This window comes from Halichoerus grypus, chromosome 8 (genome assembly GCF_964656455.1).
Source record: "Halichoerus grypus chromosome 8, mHalGry1.hap1.1, whole genome shotgun sequence".
NCBI lineage: Eukaryota > Metazoa > Chordata > Mammalia > Carnivora > Phocidae > Halichoerus > Halichoerus grypus.
This window is the reverse complement of record NC_135719.1, coordinates 104,341,406-104,356,905: the sequence shown is the minus strand read 5'-3', so window position 1 is coordinate 104,356,905 and position 15,500 is coordinate 104,341,406. Positions and strand designations below refer to the sequence as shown.

At 48.4% G+C, this 15,500-nt stretch overlaps 1 protein-coding gene across 1 annotated transcript in view; it reads left to right on the top strand.

Moving 5' to 3' along the window:
• The window catches only part of VCPKMT (valosin containing protein lysine methyltransferase), a 115,220-nt gene that overhangs the window by 64,279 nt on the left and 35,441 nt on the right, over positions 1-15,500 (top strand). The window lies entirely within an intron of this gene.

Genomic DNA, 15,500 nt, shown 5'->3' with positions numbered 1-15,500 from the left:
GGAGACGGCAGTCCTGCACTGCGCAGGGCCCTGGGGCATTGCAGCTGCACGTGGGGTGGGCAAGGAGGGGAGAGACGTTTGGAGGGCTGACCTCCCTATAGAGGAGGGGCACCGCCTAGAGCTTCCCCACACTCCCCTTTCTGCCTCTCCCAGAGCTGGAGAGCAGCTAGCGGCTGGGCTTGGAGGCTGAGGCCTGGCGCGCGGACTTTGACCAAATCATCCAGTGCTTTGGCCTTAGTACTCAGTGTTCCACCGGAATAATCCTTCCCCAATGAAATCAGGATGACTAAACTCCTCTTAGAGATTCCTACTTCTCTTAGAGGTCGCTGGTTCGGCCACAGCAACCCAGATGTTCGTCTCAGAGCCTCAGAACTACTTTTCCCAGGCTCCACCCCATCCCCCCCACTCCCACCCCCACCCCCACCCCCAAACTCACAGTGGTGAGAAGAGAAGGCTCTTTTGTGTTTTTATGCTGTTCCCATAATTCCCAGCACCGAGCTGAGCCCACATATGTCCGTGGATGAATCCTGAAGACCTGAGGCTGAGCAGGGCCTGAGCACTGAGGAGGGTCCCACCCAGGGATGAATCCACCATCAACATATGGCCCCCGAGGACCCTTTCTAGACCAGTTTCTCTGAGGGCAGTCCTGAGGCCACCAGCAGCAGAACAATGGATGGGAGTGGAGCTCTTCAAAGGCTGATTCTGGGGGGCGCCTGGGTGGCAGTCAATTAAGCATCCGAACCTTGATTTCAGCTCAGGTCTTGATCTCAGGGTCCTGGGATTGAGCCCTGTGAGGGCTGAGTGAGGAGCCTGCTTGACATTCTCTCCCTCTGCCCCTCCCCCGGCTTGGGAATGCTTGCTCTCTCCTGGTCTCTCTCTCTCTGAAATAAATAAACCTTTAAAAAAGAGGGGGGGCCCTATATTTGGTCTCCTCTCTAGACCTCCAGAGTCTAAATTTCTCAGAGAAAATCCTGGAAATCCATTTCTGCAAGCACCCCCTCCCCAGGCTGGCCGGCACGGTAAAATCTAAGAACTTTTCCCTACACCAATCCTGTTCTCATTTATTATCCTTCTTATGAACATAATTTGTTTTTCAATCTTTTGTGACTTCTGAAAATAGCATCTGAAACAGAGGGATCCACTTTCACAAGGAATGTCACCTGTGGCCCCCACTGACACACTTGGCTGGCTGATTTTATCGGAGGATGTGAAGGAAGCCCACCCTTGCCCATCAGGCTGCCCATATCTGCTTTTCTGTTGACTTGTCACCACTAAAGATTCCTCCCCAGCTTTTCCTTCTCTCCTCTTTCTGCAAGAAAATGGGCCTGCTGCTCTTGGAAGCTGTGCTCTCGGAGCCCTTTAGCAGAGGGGTGAGTGAAAGTAAACTTTCCCCGTTCCCCAATGAAGCAGGAGTGGACTCCCTTGGTGTTTCCACGGAGAAAACACTGACCTCAAGGAAATGCATGACGAGTGGAGACGAATGACGTCACAGAGATGTCAGGGAAAGCACCAAACACTCTCAGCACCGCTCACTCCATGGCCCTCTCCCACCACCTCCTCCAGCCCTCCCAGGGCACCTCGGCCTCACGACTAAGGCAGCATGTGCTGCTAAAGCAGCTCTCTGAAAAAAAGCAACAAAACCCTCGTTTGTAGTATCTGCCAATTTCCACAGTGTAAACACTCCCACCATGGCCGATTTCAAGTTACCAATGGTTTAACTGCAGGCTCACAACATTTTTGATCTTGCAAACCAGGAGGGGACGACTCCTGCACCCCATCATCAGTCCTACCCCAGAAAATCCCCGAATCACACCAAGGGTGAATATGACTTTCAGCTTCTCAGTCAGAAGGAGAAGTGGTTGAAATATGATCGGATTGTTATGACTAATATCGTGGGGCTGCATGTGGAAGGACAGGATGCAGAGGGTGATGTTTTGTTTGGCAAATTGGAGATGAGTCTTCATTTCTCAATCTTGGTCTCATCTCTCCCTGGGCTGGGGAATGGGAGGGAGCCCTGTCCACAGAGCTTCTCACCGGCCTCACCCGAGGCCTCTAAGGGCTCTCTCCCAGGGCTCCCACAGAAGTGCTCTCTCTTTTAAAACCCCATGATCCTAAGCCAGAACACAGAATTCTCCTTCTTTAATTGGATAAGTTTAAAATGGAGGGTTTGGGAGCCATTCTGGATTCTGGGTTCTGCCTTTTGGTTTGGGTGGTGCTGAAATGAACTCCTTCTTTAAAAGCTGGCTTCAGGAAGATTCTGTATCCAAGACCAAAAGCCTGGACTGATCTTTTCTGCATTTTTAGGGAGTGTTGGGAATGACCAGGAGGTGGGGCAGGTAGTTCCCATAAAGCTGAGCGTGACCGAATTTGCCCGTAGCCTGTGACACCAGCGATAATACAGCCCTTCCCTCCCCTTTAGGGCCTGGGGATGCCATTGGACTGAGTGGAGGATGGCGACCTACTTTTCTTCCCAAAACATGGGGCGGCCAGTTGCATTTTCTGAACTAAAATCACCCACACAGCTCTAGTCTCTGTTCCCCTGCCCTCCTGGCCGTGCTTCTGGCTGGAGCTGGTTTTGTAAAGTGGGGTTCATCACGGGAATCCTCCTCAAAGAGGCTGGTTGGACACCCCCAACCCACATCCCTCCCAGACATCAGTGTGGGCACTCGGGCCGCCCAAATCCTGGCAGGTGTACAGCACAGGAGAATCTGGGTTGGCCCTGTCTCAGCCAGGCTGAGTCAGTTAAAGAAAAGGCTCATTGGAAATGGCCTTGAATCTGGGGCTTCTCTAGTATTCTAATCACTCAAAGTCAGTCAGCTAATGAATATTTATTGAAGGTCTATGAAGGGGTTCAGAACAAGCCACCCCCTAATACACCACTTTTAGTGATTATTTTGAGCTGAAGTCACTTGAGAAACAGCAGATCGGGGAAGGGTTCGCTTTTTTACCTAAAAGCAGATCATAAAATTTCCCCCGAGAAAGGTGCCCTCCACCTGTCTCTCACCAGAGACTGGAAGAAGATGCCAAAAAGGTCTTGTGCAAACAAACCTAAGATAACACTTAATCTTTAACTAGTTTCCCCCATACATTTCCTAGTCATTGGCCCACAATTTACTGCCCCTAGCCCAAGCCTCCTTATCTTCTCCCCACAGTGAATTTGGGCTTAACAGCTTTTTCAGGCCCTCATTTTCCTTCTAAAAACTCCTATGTACATGTAAAAATATGAAATAAAATGTGTATGCTTTTCTCCTGTTAATCTGTCTTATTATGTCAGTTTAATTCTTAGGTCCAGCGACAGAACCTAAAAGGGTAGAGGCAAGTTTTTCCTCTCCTACATCAACTATGGAGATAATGGTGAGCAAGGCAGAGTAAGAAGAGGCTTACCGTCCAGTTTACAAGGAAAGCAGTCCTTACACCAATAACTTGAGATAATTCAATAATGATGTGGGTGCCAAGAGCTTTGAAGGAGAAGCATGAGGTGCAAGGAGAGCATAAGACAGGGGAGGCTATTCAGGCTCAGGGACCCAGAAGGTTCCTGGGGGAATGGAGGCTGAAGCTGAGGCCTGAGGGATGGTTCACATCCAGTGGGATATGAGATCCTCCAGGACAAAGAATTTATGCTTCAGAAACATTCTCTTTTCGAGGGTAAACTTGGGAATTTAGATAGTAACTGTATCCCCTTCATATATAGTGTGGTGGTGGAGACCACTGTTTGCCCCTCAACATTCTTTCTTCTTTTCCTAATAACCAATCCCCAGGTTTTGCTGGGTACATAACTATCCAGAGAAAAGATTACATGGCCACTTGGCCAATGAGATGTAGGCAGAAGTAATGTATGGGGTCTCTAAGAAGCCTTTTTTCTGCTACCTGGTATCTGGATGTGATGGCTGGTGGCCTAGCAACCATCAGGAACCATGAGGAGACATGCTAAGGTTGGGGGAACAGTGTATTAAGTGGAGCCTTGTTCCCTGAAGACCATAAGACAGCCATACCAGGCTTGCCTATCTCCAGGTTTCTTTGATGTAAGGGAGAAATAAAGGTCAATTTTTATAAAGCCTCTATTATTTTCAGATTTTCTATTACACAAAGCCAAATACAATCCCAACGGCAACACACAACTTCTTTTCAGCCTAATGAAGAGAACATTTATCTGCACAACCACAAATTACCTAGTTTATAGAAAAGCCTGTAATAATAACAAATCTCTTTTCCTGGCCCCCTTCATCCCCTCCCTGGTCCCCTTATCCTCCCCTCACCCCTGTACCCCCTCTCTTTCCTAACTCCCACACCAGAGCTAGGCCTGACCTCAGTGTTTCCAGCTCCATGAATGACAAGCTCACAGCCCAAAGGTTCTTGAGCTCTAGCTACCTTCCCTTAGTGGCTGCCTGACAGGAGTCCTGTTGCAGAGAGTCACACAAAATCCAGGGAGGCGGCCAGCCTTCCAGGCTCCCTCCCATCCTTCTCAAAGTGGTTTAAAGAGTTAGGATAAGTGGGCAAAGCTGAGAACGTGCACCAATTTGGAAAAACCACAGAAATTATTAGAGGCGCTTGAGTGGAACCTCCCTACCCTGAGCTTTTCAAGCAGTGCGGGCTTTAATCAGGCTGTTTTCCCAGCCTCTGGCTAACTGAGTCCAAGAAGTCAAGACTCGAAGGGAGAAGGTCATTGTGACTGGTTATAAAACTCAAGGCTGGTGGGGTGAGTGCAGACCTCGCATGCTGGGTCAGATGAGGTGAGACCTGATGTAAGTTAAATGGTGAACCCATCACACACACACACACACACACACATTGAAGTCCTAAACCCCACTCTCTCAGAATGTGGCCTTCTTTGGAGATAGGGTCTTTACAGAGGGAATCAAGTAAAAAAGAAGTCATGAAGGTAAGTCCTAAAAGGGGGAATTTGGAGACAGGCACACAGGGAGAACACCAAGTGAGCATGAAGGCAGAGACAGGGTGATGTTTCTACAAGCCAAGGATGCCAAAGATCACCAGCAAAGCACAGAGGCTAGGGGAGGGGCAAGGCGGAGATTATCCCTCCCGGCCCTCAGCAGCAAACAACCCCGCCGACAACCCTTTATCTGACTTGTAGCTTCCAGAACCATAAGATTAAAAAATTGCTGTTGTTTAAGCCACCCAGTCTGTGGTACTTTGTTAGGACAGCCCAAGAAAATGAATACAAGGTCCCTTAAGTGCCAGCCAACAGAAGAGTTTGGGGACAGCCACTGGTCTCAGATGATTTCCCTGCTGCCTCATGTCGGGATACGAAGACCTTGAGAACAGCTGAAATCTCTCTAGGTCATTCCACTTAACAGAGAAACTCAGGCGGGCCTCTCTCTCCCTGCAGACAGCCAGTTGCATACTGAGCGGGGCCAAATCCTTCAGGAGAAGGGCCTTTTCTGCTCACCTGCTGGGAATCGTGAGAAACAAGGACCCTTCCCAGGAGGGAAGCGCTGATGTTTCCTGGAGAGGGCCGGCTGGGGGTCTGTCTCTCTCTCTTCTATTGTCTACCCATCTCTATCATCTGTTTTGTTTTTGTTTTTTTCCTTTTCTTGGCAGAAAATGTCTAGGGGCGCCTGGGTGGCTCAGTTGTTAAGCGTCTGCCTTTGGCTCAGGTCATGATCTCAGGGTCCTGGGATCAAGCCCCCGCGTCGGGCTCCCTGCTCAGCAGGGAGTCTGCTTCTCCCTCTCCCACTCCCCCTGTTTGTGTTCCCTCTCTCCCCTCTCTCTCTCTCTCTCAAATGAATAAATAAAATCTTTAAAAAAAGAAGAAAACCAATGTCTAGATGGGAGGGAAGTAGGGCACTGTCTTGTCAGACCCTAACGAAAGGCTTTCTGTGTTGAACAATTCTTGTGTGTGCACAAACACACCCATGAAAAAGCTGTATGTGGACTCTCCTGCCCCTGTTCCCCCAACTTTGCCTTCCCCTTGGGAGCTTGGAAAGCAGAAAGGACGGGGACGAGGGACAAAAGCTATCTGAAGGTGCTGTGGAAGCAGGCCAGGGGCCCAAGTGGCCAGCAGCTGGCCGCCCCCATCCACTCTGTGCATCTCACCGGGCTGATCTGAGCACATGGGGCATTTTGTTAAGCAGAGTGAGGACTTGCTGCTAGTAAATGTCTGTCATGTCTTGTTCAGCCGATAGTTCTTCACTTTTATCATTTTCCTCTCACCATAACCAGATGTTAACCCCATTTTTAAGAGGCTGAATCTGAGACCCAGCAATTTACCCAGAGGGATGGCGCTGAATGAGAGGCCTGGAGACAGCCTGCAGCAGTTCTGAAACGTCTACACTGTGCCCACTGTCCATAGCACGTAAACTATGAAGGTTCCAGAAATTTGTGCTCAGGTGGCATAGAGACAGCTTCCTGGACAAGGAATGTATATTTCCTTTCTCATTTGTTCAGCAGTGATGCTTTCGGTTGATTTTCCAGAGTTGGCTACAAAGAATACGATGATGATGATAATGAGGCAAAGGTATGTGGACATGGATGGCAAGCCATTCTAGAACGCGTATGGAAGCCTACACTGCCTTACGGCAGGCTCCTGGAAGAGACACACGTGCGCCTCGCTTTGGGGCCCTTAAGTCTAAATGGGCGGGTCAAACTCAACTCACGTGAAACATCAAGTTAATTGATGTTTCTCTAAACTCAAGATGGTTTTAATTAGGATTTGCTGTTAATAAAAACAGAGGCCCCTCAAATTGTCTCAGGAAAAGAGGGATTGATTGTAAGACCCCATGTGCTTGGCACTGGAAGTGAGAAGGCCAGAGGACTGGCGAGCCCCCCTGTCACTCTGAGGGAGGCCCCGCTTCCTCTGTGGTGTCCCTGCTCCTCTCTCTGACGCCACCACCTCTGTTCCTGTAACTTCTGCTCTCTCCTAACCTCAGCTTCCTCAACCAGAGCTTCCACCTGCTCTGACTCTACCTCTCGGCCTCCTTTCAGCCTTAACGACCACCCCAGCTGGTATAGTCCTTCCGTAGTTGGTGGCTGCTTGGTAGTTCTTTCTGTATTTGATCGGCCCAGCCCCTAGGCTTCTGTGAGCCTGTGTCTTGGCTATCCTTGGGTCACTTGCTGTCCCTGAAGATCCAGTGAACTGTGGCCAGGAGAGTGGATCACAAGACCACCTAGAGGGCCATGGGCAGGTAGGCACCCAAAACAACTCCAGTGTGGGGGGCTACTGATTATAAAGTCAACTAAAGGTCATGGCAAAGAGAAATCACGCTGGGCATGTCCTGTGGCCAACTGTAGCCACAATCATTTTTTCCTTTTCCTGTGAAAGGCTTACCCATCCCTACCTAGCTAACATCAGACTTGTGCATGTGAGGCTTTTTGTCAATGAAAGGTTCAAAGGGATCTATGCCATTTCTAGGCAAAAGTTTCGATGATTGTAGTGTGGTTCACCATGCTCTCTTTTCCCTTTGCATTGGGAACAACATGGCCCCAAACAGGGACTGTCCCATTCATGTAGGTCCCAGAATGACAACAACTCGGAGCAGAGCCAGAGTGAATGCATGATGACTATATAATGTAAACAAGAAGTCAGCCTTTATTGTGTTAAGCTTGAGCTTTTGGAGTCATTTGTTATGGCAGCATAGCCTAGCCTAGTCTGACGGATAGGAAGATCACGTTGTGTTCAAATAAATGGGAGAGAGAGCACTGCAAGTAAAGAGTGATGAGAACTAGCTCCCTGCTAAGCAAGGAGCCTGATGTGGGACTCGATCCCAGAACCCTGAGATCGGGACCTGAGCCAAAGGCAGATGCTTAGCTGACTGAGCCACCCAGGCATCCCCCCTTGGTTTATTTTTTTAATAAATTTATCCCTTCTTTACTAGCTTATCATAGTTGGGAGTTGGAACCATTTTGAGAGAAGGATGTCCTTTTCAAAATGGAACTTAAGGTAGGGTGGACATCTAGCCAGTGATTTCTAGCAGGCACTTGGGAAGGGGGTCAGGGCTAGAGACACTTGAGAGTCATCAGCAGAGGCGAGAGAGTTGGGTCAGTGAGTTTTTAGAAACTTGTCTTTTGATCTGGAAATGTAGCAGGTTGTGAGAAATGGAACACAGACACCATGTTAAAGAGACAAAGCGATACCAGACAGAGGAAAGAGGAGGGACTAAAATGAAGACCTTCCAACAGCATCATTGCCCTGCCTTGGTTTTGAAGAAAGCACATATTCACATTTTCTCTTGCTTGGAGGGGTCACCCAAGAACTGACCACTCTCTGACTTTCCTGTAGAATCTCTCTTCTACCAGAATGGTCTTCCCAGTACCCTAAGATTCCGGAAAAGTACATCCGGAAGTTCCCATGGTGGGATTCTCATGATGGTAACAGCATGCGCATTCTTGCGTCTGATCGTCCTTGAGGCAGTGGCCGCTACGTGAGAAACACAATTGCACCCGTTGTTCCTGTTGGCGGAAACTGGCTTCTGGCCCCAACTTCTTCATTTTCTTCTACTTCCTGTCTCTTTAAGAGACTTAAGGAACAGCTGGAGAGATGAGCTTGTTGGCTCACAAACAATAGTTCTGAAAGTGCCTCCAGCCCTCCCCCAGCTGCACCGAATGAACTTGGCATTATTAAGTCCAGTGAGCCACCATGGCATTGTGGAGCGATCCGAGTGAGCTCTCACTCCCTCCGACTGACCTGGGAGAGGCGGTCAGGCCCACCTCTCTGGCTTGTCTGCTCGAAATGCCTCCTGAAATGAAGGTGCAGCTGTATTCTTGCTGTATCTTTAAAATAAGAAGCTAGGAAGTTTCCCAGAAGCTCTGAATCTACACTTCAAGGGCAAAAAAAAAAAAAGGAAAGAAAAAAAAGACATTAACCTAGTTTAGCTATATTTTAGGAAACAAATTCTGGGCACAGGAAAGCCCGTTATGCTTCCAGCTATAGGTTTTCTGGATAGAAAACAAGACCGAGCTCACTTCTGAGCATATAGGGTAGAGACTGTTGCCTAAGGCCCCTACAGTTTTGGACCCTCCAATAAGAAAGTCTGTCGGAAGGAGCTCTTGTGACAATATTCTCTGGCATGTATGCATTTGTGCGGTGCTTTTTGCTCAGGCACCTTTCAAAGAGCTTCTCTTGGATGTGTCTACTGGGCAGACAGGGCTGGGCTGGTTGGCAGTGGGAGTGACTAGGGGCGGGGAGGACGAGGCCTCTAAAAACACCACACAGAAACTCCATCCCAACCCCTTCCCCGAGAGGGGAAGCCAGAATCACAGGAAATCACCTTTCACTTAAGGGAGAACCCTTAAGTCGCAGAATAGCCACCAAAGAGTAACTCTGGTTCTAAAGCTTCGTAAGGTTTATACATTATGCATCTTATGTAGTTAGCACTTGCACGAGCCACGGGCTCACAACTTCTATAAAGGGAGCTGGTGCATTCTAGCAGCCCAGCGACTGCAATTCTGTCACTTAGGCCTAGAAAGACACTTAATCCTGCACTAACAAAGCTCTTGCCCCAGGCCTCCAGGGAAACTTCCTTTTTTCCTCTGATTTGCCACAGTTTCATCTCTTAAAATAGTGTAGGACAGGGTCTTGTTGACTGGTAAACTGGGATCTGCCTTCATATCTCTCTCTAGTTCTCTCTCCTCTCTCTTTCCAAGGGGGGAAACACAGCCAAGAAAAACCCCAGTGTTTTTAATCTACTCCATATAACAAATGACTCTTCAACCTAGCAGCTGAAAGCAGTAGACCTTGATCATCTCACAGGTTCTGTGGATTAGGAATCCATGCATGGCTCGGACGGTGTTTTCAATTCATGGCCTCTCGTGAGGTTGCAGTTAAGCTGTTGGCCAGGCTTCAGCCCCCTGAAAGCTCAGCTGGGGAAGGGTCTGCTTGGGAGCTCAGGCATGTGGTTGTCAGCAGGCCTGAGCTCCTCACTGGTTGTTGGCCAGAGACTTTAGTCCCCACCATGTGAGCCTGTCCTAGCCTGCCTGCCTGCCTGTGGCCGTTGGCTACCCCCAGAGTAGGTGATCTAAGAGAAAGAGGGGAAGAGAGAGCCCAAGGCAAAAGCCACAGATTTTAAAACCTATTCTCAGGAGTGACATCCATCCCATCTGCTCTATTTCATTGGTCATACAGACTACCCTGTGGGAGAAGGGCTACTTGAGGGCATGACTGCCATCTCAGAGGCTGGCCACCACACCGTGTTTGGGCAAGAGAGAAGTAGGGCAGAGGGTCATGTACTGAAAAGGTTAGTGGTATGAACTGGCTAATGAGCGACTATTCTATTAACTAGTTGAGTGTCCTTCAAAAGTCAGTATCTCTGCTCCTCATCTCTGGACCTTTCTTTCCTGTAAAGTCAGGTGCTCAAAATAGCATGATCTTTAAGTGCACCATGGTCTGTGATTCTAGTGACTTGAGGTTGGTGAGGGGAAGAGTGGGGAAGGGAAGGAGTGGACAGAGAAAAGAACTTGGGTCTCATGAAGCAGCCCCAGCACCTGAGCTCTGAGCTGGCTTCAGGTCCCAGGCCCACAGGGGTCCCATAGTTCCACAATCAGGATGGATGCCCAGATCCCGTCATTTGCTGAGTGAGGAAATGGGAATGGGAAGCTCTAATTTAATAGCTGATGCTCTGTTGCACTGAGGTTTTCAGACCTATTTCTGTGCAGGAGCAAAACAGATAACGGAGGGCACTCTGAGCCTAGGGAGAGGGTTCCCCTGGTTTTTAAAGCTGGTACTGGTTTGTGTGTACTTTGATGATGGTTCCTTATTGCCCAAAGTCTTCTCGGAGTGTGTTCAGGGAAGTGGCTTTGGGGACCATCATTGCTTCTTATTTCACAACCTGCCCAGCCATTCCAGACCCTTCTACACAAGGATGATGGACCCACTGGACTTTGAGGAGCATGTCACTCAGTGGAAACCTGGGAACCTGATGTGAAAGCATCTTTGAAAGTCTCTGATGGGGCTGGTCCCACTTGGGGGGAGCTGCCAGCTGAAGGAGCAGGTCCAGGCTTGGCTCGGTCAACTTGCCTTCCTTTCTTTGGGTTTAGCACAGGGAAATAGTAGCTCCTCAAAATCAGAGATGCATGGACCTGTACGGTTTTTGAGCCGAAGAACTCACTCTCAGAGATGAGTTATCTACTTCAGTAACGATGTTGGGCATTCCCTGGAAGCTCCCAGGTTTTATGATTACCCATGTAATTTCTTGGCTTGGCTGGTGATGCCTGAGTCATCCCAGGAAACATCCCAGGTGTTTATTCCCAAATGGCGAGATTTAGTCCTCAAGTTTCGAGCTGTTTCTTTGGGAAAGCTTCCAGTTTTGTGGTTCTCATTATAAAACTAGAATCTTGAACTGCTTCAGGAAGCCCCCAGGGCTGAGAGGGAAATGCCCAAGACTGCCAGACCCACAAGCAAAAGTGGGGGCCGGGCAGGGAGCCTGGGTGGCTCAGTCATTAAACATCTGCCTTCGGCTCAGGTCATGATCTCGGGGTCCTGGGATCGAGCTCCGCATTGGGCTCCCTGCTCCGCGGGAAGCGTGCTTCTTCCTTTCCCACTCCCCCTGCTTGTGTTCCCTCTCTCGCTGTGTCTCTTTCATATAAATAAATAAAATCTTTAAAGAAAAAAAGTGGGGTCTGGGGGCAGGAGCAGTGGGTTCTGCTTGAGTCGGAGACTAAATGCTAACTCCTCAGCAAAAATTAAAGAAGCCCAGTTAGAGAGCAAGCATTATCTCCAGAGCCAGGCAATACCAATAGTTGCATTCTGCTGCCCTGAGAACATCCTTCCATTTCAGACTCAAAGTCTGGGGGCTGTCTCTGTCATTGGAGTTGGCTTGAATAAAATAAAAGTTGTGCTTCTGTGTTATGAGTCATATGGCTCATGTCTCTTCTGGCCAAGCTCTTCCCAGGATGTAACACTCACCTTCTCTTTCCCTTCCCTTCTCTTCTCTCCCCTTCCCTCATACTCTTTGGTCTCAATAGGACATTGAGTGATTCTAGATTGGGGAGTTCAGAACATTCTTACAATCAGAATCTAAGACTTAGATGGGGTCTTAGAGGCTCTCTAGTTCAACCTTCAACCTCTCCCCTGATTCGGAAATCTTCAAAGGTCTGGCTTCTGACAGACACTTTAGATAGGGACAACAACACTACGGCACCAAGCAACTCCTTCTCTTTGGATGGCTCTGTGATTGCAGAATCCATTTTCATACTGACCTTCTGACACTGAAATCTGTCTCTCTGAAATTTACTCAAGGTGACTCTTATTTTGCATTCTGAGGCAACCTAAACTATTGCTCCCCCTTCTCTATAGCAGCCCTTCAGCTGTTTGAAGAAAACTGCTGTGAGATAGGGCGATGTTCTAACCAAAGCATACGGTTTGGATCTGGGTTGGGTCCCGGATCTGCCACTCCTGGTTGTGTGTGATTTTGAGAAAGTCCCATCACCCCATCTGCAAACAGTAACTACCCCTCACCGTATATGGTGGTGTGTTGGAACCAGCTGCCTCTCACCTCTGCCTTCAGGGATCTCCTGTTGGCCATTTGAAATGAGCCGTGGTGGGAGTATTTACACCAAGGAAAGCAAGTGACAGATGGCATAAATCAGAGCTTTTTATTGATGTATGTTTTGTTTTACCAGCATACCTCTTTCCATAATCTCAACGTAGTTGTAACAACCAAATAAGATAGGGCAAGAAAACGTCCTTTGTAAACCATAAAGACAATAGAAAAACTAGACATTAGTTATTTTGAAAGACTGCTACAAAATAGCCCCCAGTGAATCACACTCCTGAATTCACACTTTTGTGTCATTATATCAGGACGGGTCTTATGACTTGCTGGGTCCAATAGAATGTGACAAAAATTCTAGTCTCGAGCATCAAGAGCCTTGTAGCATCCACTGTCACGGTCTTACTGTCCTGAGAAGCCCTGAAGCCTGGGCTAGCTTCCTTGAGGATGAGAGCCATGTGGAGAAGCAGGTTGAAAGGGCCCAACGAGCAGAGAGGTGGAGCCAGTCTGCAGTCATCCCAGCCGCGGTGACAGTCACGCCAGGGAAGCAATCATGGCTCCTCCCGCCCCAGGCAACCTGCCAGCTGGTGGCAAACATGTCACCGAGCCCAACCCACACCATTGCACCACATGGGGCAGAGAAAATCTCTCCCGCCCAGACTGCAGAATCCTGAGCAAATGAATGGTTATTGTTGGGGTTAAGCCACTTGGTTTTAGGTGTGGCTTGTATACGGTGATAGATGGCTTATTATAGTTATTATCATTTCAGGCTCCTCCATGTCTTCTCTTGTCCAAGCTAAACTTTCCCAGATCCTGGATGGCATCCTGGTCTTTCTCTGGCTGGGCTCCCTTTGTCAGTCCTAGGAGAGGGCACAACGCTCACCCCCAGCACTCGGACCATGGAGACACTGAGGGACATCTGCCCTCTGCGTTCCGGATCCTAGATAATCATTATAGAGGGTAAGCCAGAGCTTTGGCACTCACAGCTCTCTCTGTGAACTCATTCGAAGTCTTTACAGTCACCTCCAACCCTCAGGCTGTGAAACTAAGCTCTCTCATGCTGACATCTTTTTTTAAAAAATCTAAGTACAAGAGTTTATAATCCTTGCCATTGAACTTATTTTTTCACTTTCAACTTATTTCAGCCTTTCAAACTCTGGACTCCAATTTGATTTTAAATTTTGCAAAGACTACAGCATTTCCTTATATACAAACATCCATCCCTATACCCAAACCACGTACATCTAGACTCAGGCTCATCCAAATGCACACAGACACACATGAGCATAGCACAAGGCAGACACACTCATTTCAGTGTGTAAAGCAGCTGTGGGGCCTTCCTAACAGTCATGGCCCTTGACGGTCAGCCTTCTGCCCTCCTTCCCAGTCTCATCTCACTGTCACTCCCTGTTTCACTAGCAGAAACCATAGCTCTAACTGAGTTAGCCAAGTAGGGTTTATTTTTTTCAGACAACAAGAAGCTCAGAAGTAGGGAGTCCATGACCAGAGAAGAGGTTCCATGATGCCATTGGAGATCAGGCTTCTTCTATGTTTCTATTCATCCAGTCTTGTGGTTTCAAAATGGCTGCTCCACCCCTAAGTGTTCCATATGGCGTCCAGGCAGGGATGGGAGAGGAAAGGAGCAGGGAAAAACACAAAAGACACGTGCCAGGGAGCTTGCTCCCTTTGATCAAGAAAACAACAGCTCTCCTGGAGACCCCACCCAGGAGACATCTAGTTACATTCATTGGCCAGAACTGGGTCACGTGGTCACTCCAGCTATTAGGAAATCTGGGAAGGTGATTATTTGTAACTGGGCACATGGCCACCCCAAAAAAAAGAACTGAGGTTCTGTAAATAAGAAAGAAGGGGAGAATGAATAATGAGAGGGTTTATATAATAGCAGGGTTTGCCACATTCACCCACATATAATACAAGTTGTCATCTTCGTATACCAGCTTATATGCCAAGCTTATTGAAAGCTTACTGAAAGATTGCAGAAAATGAGATGTGGTAGCTTGCAAAAAAATAACCAGAAATGCCTCCCGTTCCTGTCCAAGCAACTCTTTTCAATGTGACTTTGACATTCCTCCCATCAAGAGTCTATTTCTCCACACCTTGACTTTGAATCTGAGCTGCTCTTGTGACTTGCTTTGACCAGTAGGATGCGGCAAAAGTGATATTATGGGACTTCCTACCTCATACCTCCAGAGAACTTGCAGCTTCTAATCCTGTCCTCTTAGAGTTCAGGGCTACATATAGTCTCAGAGTAGCTCTCCTAGGACGGCAGCCCAGCAGGGAGCCAGCACCGACCGCCAGATGGGAGAGTGAGCCGCCCGAGCCTGCCCCGCCCCCTCCACGCCTCCGGATGACGCAGCTGCAGAAGGCAGCCCCGGAGACCCCCGGCTGAGCTCAGCCCAAAGGACAGGCCCCCAGACTCAGGAACAAATAAAATCATTGTTGTTTTAAGACACTGAGTTTGGGGGTGGACAATGAAAGAGGTCATTCATTTGGGGAGTGCAAGTAGAGTGGATATTTGTGGCGTTCTTGGGTTCTTGGATTGACCCAGACCTGGTTTTCAAACTTTGTTCCTAGGAGCCCTGCATGGAGGCCAAAGTAACTGCTCCCCAAGCCTTCATTTTATCCAGGACAGCTTGCCTTTATCTATTCTGCAGATTTTGATTCTGGGCAAGATTTTATTTCTTAAAAAAGATTGAATAACCACTCAACTGGATCCTCTCTAAGTTTCCTTTAACTCCAAAATGTGGTGATCACAGAGTTTTACCTATTGCAAAGTTGCATCCCCCACCCCCTTCCTGTTCCTTTCCCTTCTTGTATCATCTTATTTATCGCCACCACATTTCATCATGAGAGCTCTTAGTGTTCCTTCAGTCCCCTGTACCAAGTGCCCCTTGGCCCCCTCCCCACACCCTCAGTCCATATCCAGCACACGACTCTCTCACTGCCCTTTGCGAGGCTCCTTAACAGGGGGGTCTTGTGTTTGATCCGGAGAAACCGAGGCTAAATTAGGAGAGGTGCCAGAGTCTGCATAAATCTCAG